Raw genomic sequence first — 12,674 nt, forward strand, 5'->3', positions numbered from 1 at the left:
ACAATACCTACATCATCATTAACAGAAGAATCCTTCCTCGGAAGGGGATTATCATCGAAAACAACATGTATAGACTCTTCTACAACTAAAGTTCTTTTATTAAATACACGATAAGCTTTAGAGTTTAAGGAATAACCCAGAAAAATTCCTTCATCACTTTTAGCATCAAATTTACCAAGATTTCTTTACCGTTGTTTAAAACAAAACATTTACATCCAAAAGGATGAAAATAGCTAATGTTAGGCTTTTTATTTTTGAGAATTTCATATGGAGTTTTCTTTAAAATTGGCCTAATCATACTCGATTTATAACATAACAAGCGGTATTTGTGGCTTCCGCCCAAAATATTTTGGCAAATTATTTTCACAAAGCATGGTTCTAGCCATTTCTTCTAAAGTTCGATTTTTCCTCTCAACAACTCCATTTTGAGGGGTTCTAGGTGCTGAAAAATTGTGGCTAATACCATTAGAATTACAAAACTCAATAAATCCAAGATTTTCAAATTCAGTTCCATGATCACTTCTAACACTAGTGATAGAGTAACCTTTTTCATTTTGGATTATTTTGAAAATGTGATGAAATTTTCTAATGCTTCATCTTTAGTACTTAAGAATAGAACCCAAGTGTATCTAGAATAGTCATCTACCAAGACAAATGCATATTGTTTTCCTCCCAAGCTAGTAGTTCTAGTTGGCCCAAAAGATCTAAATGGATCAATTGTAATACTCTACTAGTTGATACATCATTAATAGATTTAAAGAAACTCGTTTTTGTTTTCCTTTAGCACAAGCATCACAGATTTTATCATTATCAAATTTAAGCTTAGGCAACCCTCGAACTAAATCACCTTGAATTAGTCGTTGCAAAACACTCATACTAGCATGACCTAGTCCCTATGCCATAACCAACTATCATGCTCATCCTTAGCAACTAGGCATAAATTAGTCATATCAATAGAATCTAAATGCACCATGTAAATGTTTCCTATTCTATGACCAACAAGCATAATCCGATTAGATGCATGTCAATGACTTTACAACCATTAATTTCAAATAAGACATTGAATCCTTTATCGCATAATTGACTAATACTCAATAGATTATGCTTTAATCCATTCACATATAAAACATTTTTAATTTGTATGGAAGAGGTATACCTATTGTACCAATACCTTCAATGTGACCTTTTGAATTGTCTCCAAAAGTCACTTCTCCTCCATTTTTGGCGTTAAGCTCAATGAACCGGCTTTTGTCTCCGGTCATATGTCTTGAGCACTATCAAGGTACCATGAGTTTGAATTTGTTTCCCGTGCCTTGTAGCAATGCCCTTTCCCTACAACATAGATTAATTTTTGATTTTTGGTACCCAAATTCTTTTGGGTCCATATTCATTAGTTTCCAAAATCCTAGTTCCCTTAGGTATCCATTTTTTGTAGGATATCTTTATCTTTAGTAGTAATGAGTCCTTTAGGAACCCATATACTTCTAAATATTTTACCATTTAAGGTTCGTTGAGGATTTCTATGATTGTAGTTTCTAAAATCTTTTCTAACAAAGTTGGATTTTGAATTTTCTCCTTTTTCAAAACGTTTTGTTCCAACTTTTTCAAAAGAGATTTAAGATCATCATTTTCTTTTGATGATCATCATTGACCTTTGAAAGTAAATTTGCAAATCTAAATTTTTCTTTTCAAACTCTTCTAGTTTGATTTGCAAATCTTTAATTTTACTTTCAAGATCATTGTTGGTTTTGGATATGAGTTTATTTTCATTTTTCAATTTTGAAACATCATTTTATATTTTAAAAATAATTTCTCATAATCCGAAGCCAACCCATTATTCCTCTAATAGCTCATAAGATAAATCATCAAAATCAGATGAGTTAGAGGTTACCTTAGAATCTTCCCCGAATGCCATCAAGCACAAGTTTGCTACTTCTTGTTCCTCTTCATCGGAACCTTCTTCATCGCTCCATGTAGCCACATGAGCCTTGTGCTTATTCTTTGATTGACCCTTTTTCTTCAATTGTGGGCAATCATATTTGACATGCCCCGGCTTTTGCATTCATAGCAAATAATTGGGTCCTTCTCTTTTGGTTCATTTTTGAGGCCTTCGTTTCGTTTGAATTTTCTTCCTTGGTAAGGTCTCATCATTTTTCTGAACCGTTTGGCAAACATGCCATTTCCTCGTCATCATCATCATTAGAATCACTCATCTTTTGTGGATTTGAGAGCAACTCCAATGTTTTTCTTCTCTCCTTCTCCTTTGGTGTCTCTTCAACTTTATCAAGGTCCACCTCATCTTCAAGCATCATCTCATGAGTGAGGAGTGAACCGATAAGTTCTTCAAGAGTTAAAGACGATAGGTCCTTAGACTCGATGATTGCCGTCTTCTTTGATTGCCATGATTTTGGGAGGGAGTAGACTAACTTCCTCACAAGCTTTTCATTTGAGATGATCTCTCCATATGATTTGAGACCATTGACAATCGTTGAAAATCTATCCGTCATAGCTTTGATGTCTTCATTTGGTTTCATCCTGAAATTTTCATAGCTATGCGTTAGAATACTAATTTTTGATTTCTTTACCTCATCTGTACCTTCATGTGTGACTTGAAGTTTGTCCCATATTTCTTTGGCGGTTGTACACGATGAAACTCTTCCGTATTCATCTGGTCCAAGAGCACAAAAAATAATATGGATGGCTTTGGAGTTGAGCTGGAACATTCTTGTCTCTCCTTCACTCCACAACCTTGGATGAGTGAGAGGTTTGATGTATCCTTCTTCTACAGCATTCCATGCTCCCATGTCACTTGCTTGAATGAAGTACATCATTCTATTTTTCCAATAGGCATAGTTAGCTCCATTGAAGAAGGAGGCTTGTTGACGGGCATCGAATCAAGACCGGAGTCGAAGTTTGAAGTGGAGGCCATTGATGACTTTGTAATCGATGTAACTCTTCCCGGATCGACTCAAGAGGCGATTAAACCTTCAAATGAGTTAGGCTCTGATACCAATTGTTGAGTTAATCGAATGACGAAATTGGCCAAGAGGGGGGTGAATTGGCAATAAAAATTTTGTGGAAGCTTTTGCAGAAAATTGAAAGCAATTGCACAGCGATTTACAGTGGTTCGACTTTCTCAAACAAAGTCTACGTCCACTACCTTAGCTATCCACACTAAGGATTTTCCAACAAATTCACTAATTTGTTCTTTCTTTTGAGGCCAAAGAGATAACCTTACAATTCCCTCAAGAGTATACCCCAACTCTTGAGAACACTCTTTCTCAAAGAGAAGATTACAAATTTGCAAACTTACAAGAAAACCTCACAAGGTAAGATGTTTGCACAATTCTAGAACAAAGAAAAGAACACTCAAAGATGAATACAATTGAGCACAAAAAGTGTTCTTGAAAGCAAAATGAATATTGAATGAAATGGGCTTGAAATGCTCAAACTTGAGGTTTGATGCTTTCTCTTTGATTCTCTCTTGATTCTAGTTGCTTGATGTTTCTTGTTGTTGATCAAGGCTTCTAAGCTTGCTTAAATACACCTTGAATCACTTCTGAACGTTGGGGATAATTAGAGAGATATTATAGCCGTTTTAGTGTGAAAACATTTAATAAAACAGCTTGGACAGTGGGGGGAATCGGTTCCCTATTATAGGGAATCGGTTCCCTAAGTGTAAAATTCAAATATTTCGACCGTTGAACAGGGGGAATCGGTACCCCTTGGGGGAATCGGTTCCCTCCGAGCATTCTGGAAATCTCGGAGCCAAACCATTCAGGGGGGAATCGGTTCCTCCTATGGGGGGGAATCGGTTCCCTCTGAGTATCTGGAATTTTTGGCTTTGAATTGGTTCGAAATACTTTGTAAAATATTTGAAATTGTTTTATGATTAAAACTTAATTTTACACTTAAGTAAGGATCAAAAATGATTTTTGAAATATTTGGAGTAATGTTTTGATATTCGAATAGTTATATCGAATATACTTAGAAAATCATTTGGAAAATCTTAAAATCCATTTAACTTAATTTGTTATATCGAAATATTAAAATGTTTCAACACAAGTCCGGGACTAGACTGAGTTTCGCGGCATCGATTTCATGATAGTCATGGTCTCCTTTGACTACCTTCATTTTGTCCTCCAATTGTTTGATTTTTTCCTCCATCTTCTTCGCTTTGTCCTCTTCGTCCAAATCCGATACATGGTAATAATCCTGATTGTTCTTAGGGTTAAATACAGAGGACGAGGGCTTCGCTTTTGCAGCAGATGAGTCCCCTCGAAGTTCTGGTTTGATTTCAGGTGAGATAACCACTTGCGGGGTAGGTTGTATAGTTACCCCTTCCGTGAACCTTCCCCAGGCGCACTGGTCTGTTGTATGCCAACTAACTTGGCAACAATCTGATCAACCAAGGACTCTTGGTTCTTTGAGATTGTTTCCAGAGTATTTCGACTGTTCTGGTTTATCTTGTCTTCTAGCTCTTTCTGTAGTTTCAACATATTCTCCTCGATTTGTGTAATTCTGGCTTTCATCATCTTCTTCTTAAAACAAGTGTTATGCGGATAGGGTATGTCCAACGCTTGAGGCGGTGTATCCAGTATTTGCTCCTTTTGATGAGACGTGTATATATTAGTTAATGTGAATGCAAAGAAAATAACAAAATGCCAAATATCTAAATGCATGATGCATGAAATGTCCGAGGCATTGATCCAAAAAATGTGCCTGTTATTCTGAATAACCCTTATTGGGGACAAAAGTGTTCTATCTTTTAAGAGACAAAAAATATTCTGACAGCTTCTGACATGTTGACTAGTCTTCCGCCTTCATCCGTCACCGGTTGAATAACCTGTCGAACCGATCTAGCTTCTCTGGATGAACCGTGCAAATGACGAGTTGTTTGCCCAGAAAAAATCTCGAAGGACTGCACATCCGGCATTTATCTTTTGTTGAGCCTGTTCCCAACGAATACGTCATTGGAGCCCTTAATTGATAGGAACTATGTGAAGTCAATTTGTCTGTTTCTTGAATTCGTCAGCAATGGTCTCCAATTTCAGTTATCGTTTTGTCATTGTCGTCTTTGAAGTGACTCCTAAGATCAGTGGTATTCATCTTGCCCCTGCAACTTCTGCCAGTCAGTTCTTCAAAGATAGACTTTCATTGTGCTTGATGTAGACCCGGTTCATTGAGTCTTTTATAATGCAGTATAGTGATATACTCTTCAATTGTGGGCACCACATCTTCTAGATTAAATGTGACACATAGTCTCCTTGTAGTCTGTCCTCTGCATTTTCATCTCTTGTATTACAACCCCTTTGTCCATTAATGTAGATTATTCATGTTTATCAAACACGTTTTTGGTATATCAACACCTCTTTTAAATGATGCAAGTGATGAAAATAAAATAAAAGAAAATAAAAATGAAAAGAGAGAGTGAGGTGAAGATAAAAAAATAATCATGAAAAATAAAAGTCATACCCCACATGATGTCTACCCAAACATGCTTAATATTCCTACCCGGACATGATCTCTATCCCACATGCTAATTTCAAACAAATCCTAACTGCATATTTGTCTAGTTCGCATGCTTTGAACAGAAAATAAAGTCGGAAACAAAGTAGCCTAGGGTTTGGAATGAGGTTTTGGGGCGGGCCCTAATTCTCTGCACTCTCCCGATTTAGGTTCTAAAAAGGTACTCGAGTTCTTCTTGCCGGTGCCCCCTTGGGCTTCCATACCCTCAGTCCTAAGCCCATTACAAGCTTACGTGGACTAAGTTAAACTCGAGAGGACACATTCCCTTATGTCTGTGCGATTAATAAATTCACACGAAGACGTAAGGTATATGAATCCTGAAGGCTAATTGCTAGGCATATGCGGTGAATAAATTCACACGAATGCGTCGCTTTCACCCCCACTTAAAACGGGTTCGGAGCTCGGGTTTAGAGCTTAGAGATGACAATTTTGAAAAACTCTGAAATCATTAAAAACGACAGTACAACTATTTATTTGAAAAATAATCAAAGATAAATAATTGGAATCGAATAAATAAATTAAAATTTAAACTTACCATTTTCGCATAAAAAGACAACCGAAAATTAATTTCGGACTGACTCACTTACATGTCCCCAGCGGAGTCGCCAAGCTGTCAGAACCGCCTTTCGGTTTGGGCCCCGAATTTGGGCTTCGACTTGGATTAAATGAATTGAAGTCGCCACCGATCATTTATTTTAAAACAAATGGGTTGATCGGATACCCTATTTCTTACCTGATCTGCGTTGTACCAGAAACGCGTCGGGTTTGGGAGTCGGTTACGGTCAAGGAAGGATTAGCACCCTTGAACCGCCCTTTCGGTACCAATTAATTTATCGGTTGTCTTAATTGCGAAAATTAAAAAGTTTAAATTTAAATTTAGAAACCCGATTCAAATTACTTATCTTTGATCAGTTGGAAATCTTCTAAAAAGGTCGAAAAGGTTAGATAAAAAAATAAATATTAAATAAAAATAATAATAAAATTATCTAAAATAATAAATCAAATGGGGAAAAATAAATAAATAATGCATAAAAACAAAAGCAAAAATAATGAAATAATAAATTTGAAGGACATAAGATAAAAAACAAAAAAAGAAAATATAATAGTAAAAAATATAATAATAATAATAATAAAAGAAAAATGTTAAATAAAATAAAAATAATACGAAAAAATAGTTTAAAAATGAAAAGAAAAATATTAAAATAGGAAAACCAATAAAAAAGGATAAAAAAGAAATGAAATAAAAAGCTAAAAAAATAACAATAATAAAATAAGGGTCAGGGACTGAATGATAATTAAACCTAAATGAGATAGTGGCTAAAATGGAATATTTACAAATAACATATCAGAATTCAAATAACATCAAACACACATCATATGTTAAATTAATGACTAAAAATGAAATCAATAAAACATTACGACCAAATAAAAGAAAATAAAACTATTTAAATGGTTTTACACAAAAGCTGCAAAGTGCGAGGGGTCTAAGGTGTAGTTATACCACACGTCAAAATGCTGAACCCTTCCCCAATAATACGACGTCGTTCTAATTTGCCAAATAAATGGCCAAATACACGGCTACAAAGAAACCCCTGTGTGCAGAGATTACATTTGAAACAAACCTTTTCTTCTTCTTGTGCAATAGGTGGAGTCAGTTTCACGGCTTGGTTTTCAAGTAGCAAGTGCTCGCTTTCGTTCTAAGTTTCTATTTAATATCTTTGCCGAAGCCCACCACCACGCCTCGTTCGATTCTTCTTTTCTCAAGGCAGGTATTTCAAACTTTACCCGGAACTGTTCGAACGACACTCCGATTTTTTGCTCTTGATGGTTTCTTTTTTGCTGTTCGAATCTGTTTGGGTTTGAATCCTTGATCTTTTCTCTAGTTTTCCTCGTTCCGTATTTCCAGTGTTCACAGGTACATCTCTCTGGTATTTATTTGCTTGATTTTTTGCCTCCCCTCTATGGGTTTCCTTCGTCCTTATTATACTTGCTTGCCTCTAGATATAGTGGTAAATTAAATCCTGGATTATCCGGGATTTACTCTGTTATTTTATGCTTAGTGGTTAGAGTGGGATTTGCTTTGTTTTGATTTGGCCGGTGGAGGATGACTCGACGTTTGGTACGGCTCAAACGTGCAGTGACTGGATGCTACCGGGTTGGGTCTCATTCGGGTCGGACGAAATTACGTGTCTACAATAAGAATTTTACATACCCATTATTTGTATTTATTTTTATACGAAAAATGTAATAATAATGGTCTTATTTGTATTTATTTTACGTGTCTAAACATGGGTCGAATACGGGTGTCGATGAACTTAAAAAGAATTTAGAGTTAGAACATAGGGCAATACTTATGCTACTCAAATAGAGTTAGAACATAAGGCAATACCTACGTTACCCATACTCGTGCTGGGCATAGGCATGTATCGGTACATACGAGTATGTTCGAATTTTCTAAGCTTTTTCATACATATGGAAAGTCGTTGGAGGTCACACTCGTACCCATTTTTAAACATGGGTCGAACATGGGTGTCAATGTACTTAAAAGAATATATGAGTTAGAACATAGGGCAATACCTACATTACTCATACTCGTGCCGGGCATAGGTATGTATCGGTTCTAAGCTTTTTCATACATATGGAAAGTCATTGGAGGTCACACTCTCGTACCCATTCCTGAACATGGGTCGAATATGGGTGTCAATGTACTTAAAAAAATATATAAGAATTTTACGTACCCATTATTTGTATTTATTTTTATACGAAAAATGTAATAATAATGGTACGGAACAAGGACGAAGTTAAGATCAAACATTAAGAGAGAGATGAAGCTAAGATCAAACATTGTAAGAGTCTAAGAAGCAAAACGGGTTACGAAAATCTAAAGCACAAGTAAAGCAATGAATTGGCAATACCCGTATTACTCGTACTCATATCGAATATGGGTATGTATCGGTACATGTGAGTATGTTCGAGTTTTCCAAGCTTTTTTGTACAGTTGGGAAGTCATTGGAGGTCATACCCTCGTACCCATTTTTGAACATGGGTCGGATACGGGTGTCGATGTACTTAAAAGAATAGATAGTTGGAACAAAGAGCAATACCTATGTCAATATAGAGTTAGAACATAGGGCAATACCTATGTTACTCATACTCGTGCCAGGCATAGGTATGTATCGGTACATAAGAGTATGTTCGAATTTTCTAAGCTTTTTCGTACATATGGGAAGTCGTTGGAGGCCACAGTACCCATTTCTAAACATGGGTTGAATACGGGTGTCGATGTACTTAAAAAGAATTTAGTGTTAGAACATAGGGTAATACTTATGTTACTCAAATAGAGTAGAACATAGGGCAATACTTATGTTACTCAAATAGAGTTAGAACATAAGGCAATACCTACGTTACCCATACTCGTGCTGGGCATAGGCATGTATCGGTACATACGAGTATGTTCGAATTTTCTAAGCTTTTTCATACATATGGAAAGTCGTTGGAGGTCACACTCGTACCCATTTTTAAACATGGGTCGAACATGGGTGTCAATGTACTTAAAAGAATATATGAGTTAGAACATAGGGCAATACCTACTGTAGACACCCATTTTCGTCTCATTTTTTTATATACATATATATAATATAGTTTTGAAAACATATTTGAAACATTTATATATTATATAGTTTTTAAAACACTTTGAAAATAAATATAATATATAGTTTTTAAAACGTTTTAAAAATATATATATTATACGGTTTTAAAAAACATTTTTAAAATAAATATAATTTTTAAAAAGAAACATTTTGAAAACATATATATATTATATAGTTTTGAAATCATTTTAAAAACTTATAATATATAGTTTTAAAAACATTTTTGAAAACTATATAATTTTGAAAGTGTTTTTAAAAAAAAATATATAATATATAATTTTAAAATACTTTTGAAAATATATATTATATAGTTTGTAGAAAATATTTTATATTATTATTATTATCGTTGTTATTTATTTTTATTTATTTATTTTTATTAATTTTATTTTCATTTTAATTGTCCAGGTCCATTTTTGGGTCCAAGTGAGCCAAGTCGGGCCTGACCCAGCCCAGTTTCTGAGCTAGGGTTTCTCAACTTAGTCCCAGCGCCGCATGGCTTATAGCCGTTAGATCGAGCAGTGATCAACGGCTCAAATCGCGTGATAGCTAGGGTTCTGAAGCCCTAAAAGTTTCATCAAATGTGCAGTCAGATCTGGACCGTTGGATCTGACCCAATCCAACGGTCGAGATCAAAGGTTCCAGAAGATCTAAAGTCACCGGTCAGCCGAGGATTCCGGCCACGTGCAGCACCAAAATCGGAGCTACTCAGACTGAACCATCCGAGATCACCGAAAACCACCCCGGAATATCCGGGATCAACTCCAACCACGACCGGAAATGGCCCCAACGGGAGCCTATAAAATCAAGGCATCAACACTGCCACGGGAGATCGGTCACAAACACCCACAAATAGCATCATCAACAGAAGGGAGAACCCCCGAGAAACACAAAAACCAACGGCAGAATCACGACCACAAAGAACCAAACATCAACACAAAACAGAGAACACAGATCTACACCAAATGTCAACCACATACAGAACCATAGTACACCGAGAGCCATAACCAAACACAAGTCCAAACGAAACACAACCAGAACGCAAAATAAACCAAAACAACAGCAAAAAAACAAAAACAAAAGCAGACAGCCCCGATCTAAGCCACGAAGGGCCATCGGAAGCGGAAAGGTCGCCGGAGAAGGGTAGGTGCCGAACGGTTTTTGTAGATCTACGGTTATTTGGGTGTGTTTTAAAGATTTGGAGCTCAGATTCGGGTGCACGACGTTGAGGGAGTTATTTTGGTAGGTTTGGGTTTCCTACGGCCGCCGCTACCGGCGGCCGGCACGGCGTTGGCACGATGGGGAGACCACCGGAGCTGTGGCCTGATATCTCCCATTTGAGAGAGTTTGAGAGACGAGAGAGAGCGCAGAGAGAGAGGAAAAATGGCCAAATGAGAGAAATGAAAAAACAAAACCCTATTTTCGGCTTTAAATACGAGATTCAAAACGGCGTCGTTTTACGAAGGATTGGTTTGCAAATAGAGGATTTTTAAATCCTCTCCGCAGTCCCTGGTATTTTGGACCAGTTTTCATTTTGGTCACTATTTGAAATTTTGACCCCGAATTTACAATTCAATTAATTTGGTCTCGGTTTATATTTCTTTTATCTTTGTGAATTGGCTCCTAACTTTTTCATTTTTTTGCAGTCCATTTTAATGTCAATTTGGCCCGTTAATTCTATTTTTTTTAATTTGGTCCCCCTACGTCTTACTGCATTTTATCGCTGTCATTATTATTATTATTCCTTCATATTTTTTGTTACTATTAAACTTTACTTTTTTTTCTTTTTTCTTTTTCCTTTTTTAATTTTATTTTTATCTATCATATTTTTCTTTCCTCTTTGACTTATTTCTGTTTATTTCTTTGTCACTTATTAATTTTTTTTTCCTTTTGACTTGTTATTATTATTACTATTTTTGTTTTCGATTCAATTAATATTTGTTTATTGTTTTTTATCTAACATTTTTGATTTTTCTTTTAGAAGAATTTCAACCGATCAAAGGTAAGTAATTCGAATCGGATTTCTAAATTTCAATTTAAATTTTCTAATTTTCGTAATTAAAGACAACCGGCAAATTAATTGGTACCGAAAGGGCGGTTCAAGGGTGCTAATCATTCCTTGACCGTAACCGACTCCCGAACCCGATTCACTTCTGATAAAACGCAGATCAGGTAAGATAGTGTCCGACTTACCTAAATTCGTTTTAAAATGGTTGGTGGCAACTCCAATCCACATTTTTCAAGTCGAAGCCCAATTCCGGGCCCAACCGAAAGACGGTTCCGACACCTACATTACTCATACTCGTGCCGGGCATAGGTATGTATCGGTTCTAAGCTTTTTCATACATATGGAAAGTCATTGGAGGTCACACTCTCGTACCCATTCCTGAACATGGGTCGAATACGGGTTTCGAAGTACTTAAAAGAATGAAAAGTTAGAACATAGGGAAATACCTAATGAGAGCATAGCATTTCTCCTTATTGGCTCTACTTGAACACATGGAAAGAGGAAAAGAAAAGGACCAATGGAATGGTAAAGGAACACATTACCTGAGGAAAAAGATCGAGGGTTAACAATGCGGTACGATCGGAGGAAAGGCACTGTCAAACCGACATGTAAAATCTCCGCAAACACCTTTCCAGGCAATAAACAATACAGGTATCCTTCTTCCAAGATCAAGCACAATATAGTACAGAAAAGAGCTAAAACAACAACATGGAAACCTACCCATATAAGATTAAACAACAACATGTACGTAGATACGGTTCTTAAGAATATATGAGTTAGAACATAGGGCAATACCTACATTACTCATACTCGTGCCGGGCATAGGTATGTATCGGTTCTAAGCTTTTTCATACATATGGAAAGTCATTGGAGGTCACACTCTCGTACCCATTCCTGAACATGGGTCGAATACGGGTTTCGAAGTACTTAAAAGAATGAAAAGTTAGAACATAGGGAAATACCTAATGAGAGCATAGCATTTCTCCTTATTGGCTCTACTTGAACACAGGGAAAGAGGAAAAGAAAAGGACCAATGGAATGGTAAAGGAACACATTACCTGAGGAAAAAGATCGAGGGTTAACAATGCGGTACGATCGCAATGTCAAACCGACATGTAAAATCTCCGCATACACCTTTCCAGGCAATAAACAATACAGGTATCCTTCTTCCAAGATCAAGCACAATATAGTACAGAAAAGAGCTAAAACAACAACATGGAAACCTACCCATATAAGATTAAACTGCAGATGCTAAATGCTCAAAGCTGTAAACAATTAGCAATTATGACAATTCATAAGCATATTCTAAAGAAAGGACAAGCAGCAAAACCACGTAGATACGGTTCTTAAGAAACTAGGTACGTCTCAGTCAGATTACGAAAGTAAATATAATGTCTCGTTCAATATTTGAAGTAAAGGTCGTGACAATGGGGCTAGCATTAAACATAAAAATTGTACCTAAGCTTTGAACGAATTGATGCCAAGCAGAA

Source organism: Hibiscus syriacus, unplaced genomic scaffold (assembly GCF_006381635.1).
Source record: "Hibiscus syriacus cultivar Baekdansim isolate YM2019G1 unplaced genomic scaffold, ASM638163v2 tig00019423_pilon, whole genome shotgun sequence".
NCBI classification, from domain to species: Eukaryota; Viridiplantae; Streptophyta; class Magnoliopsida; order Malvales; family Malvaceae; genus Hibiscus; species Hibiscus syriacus.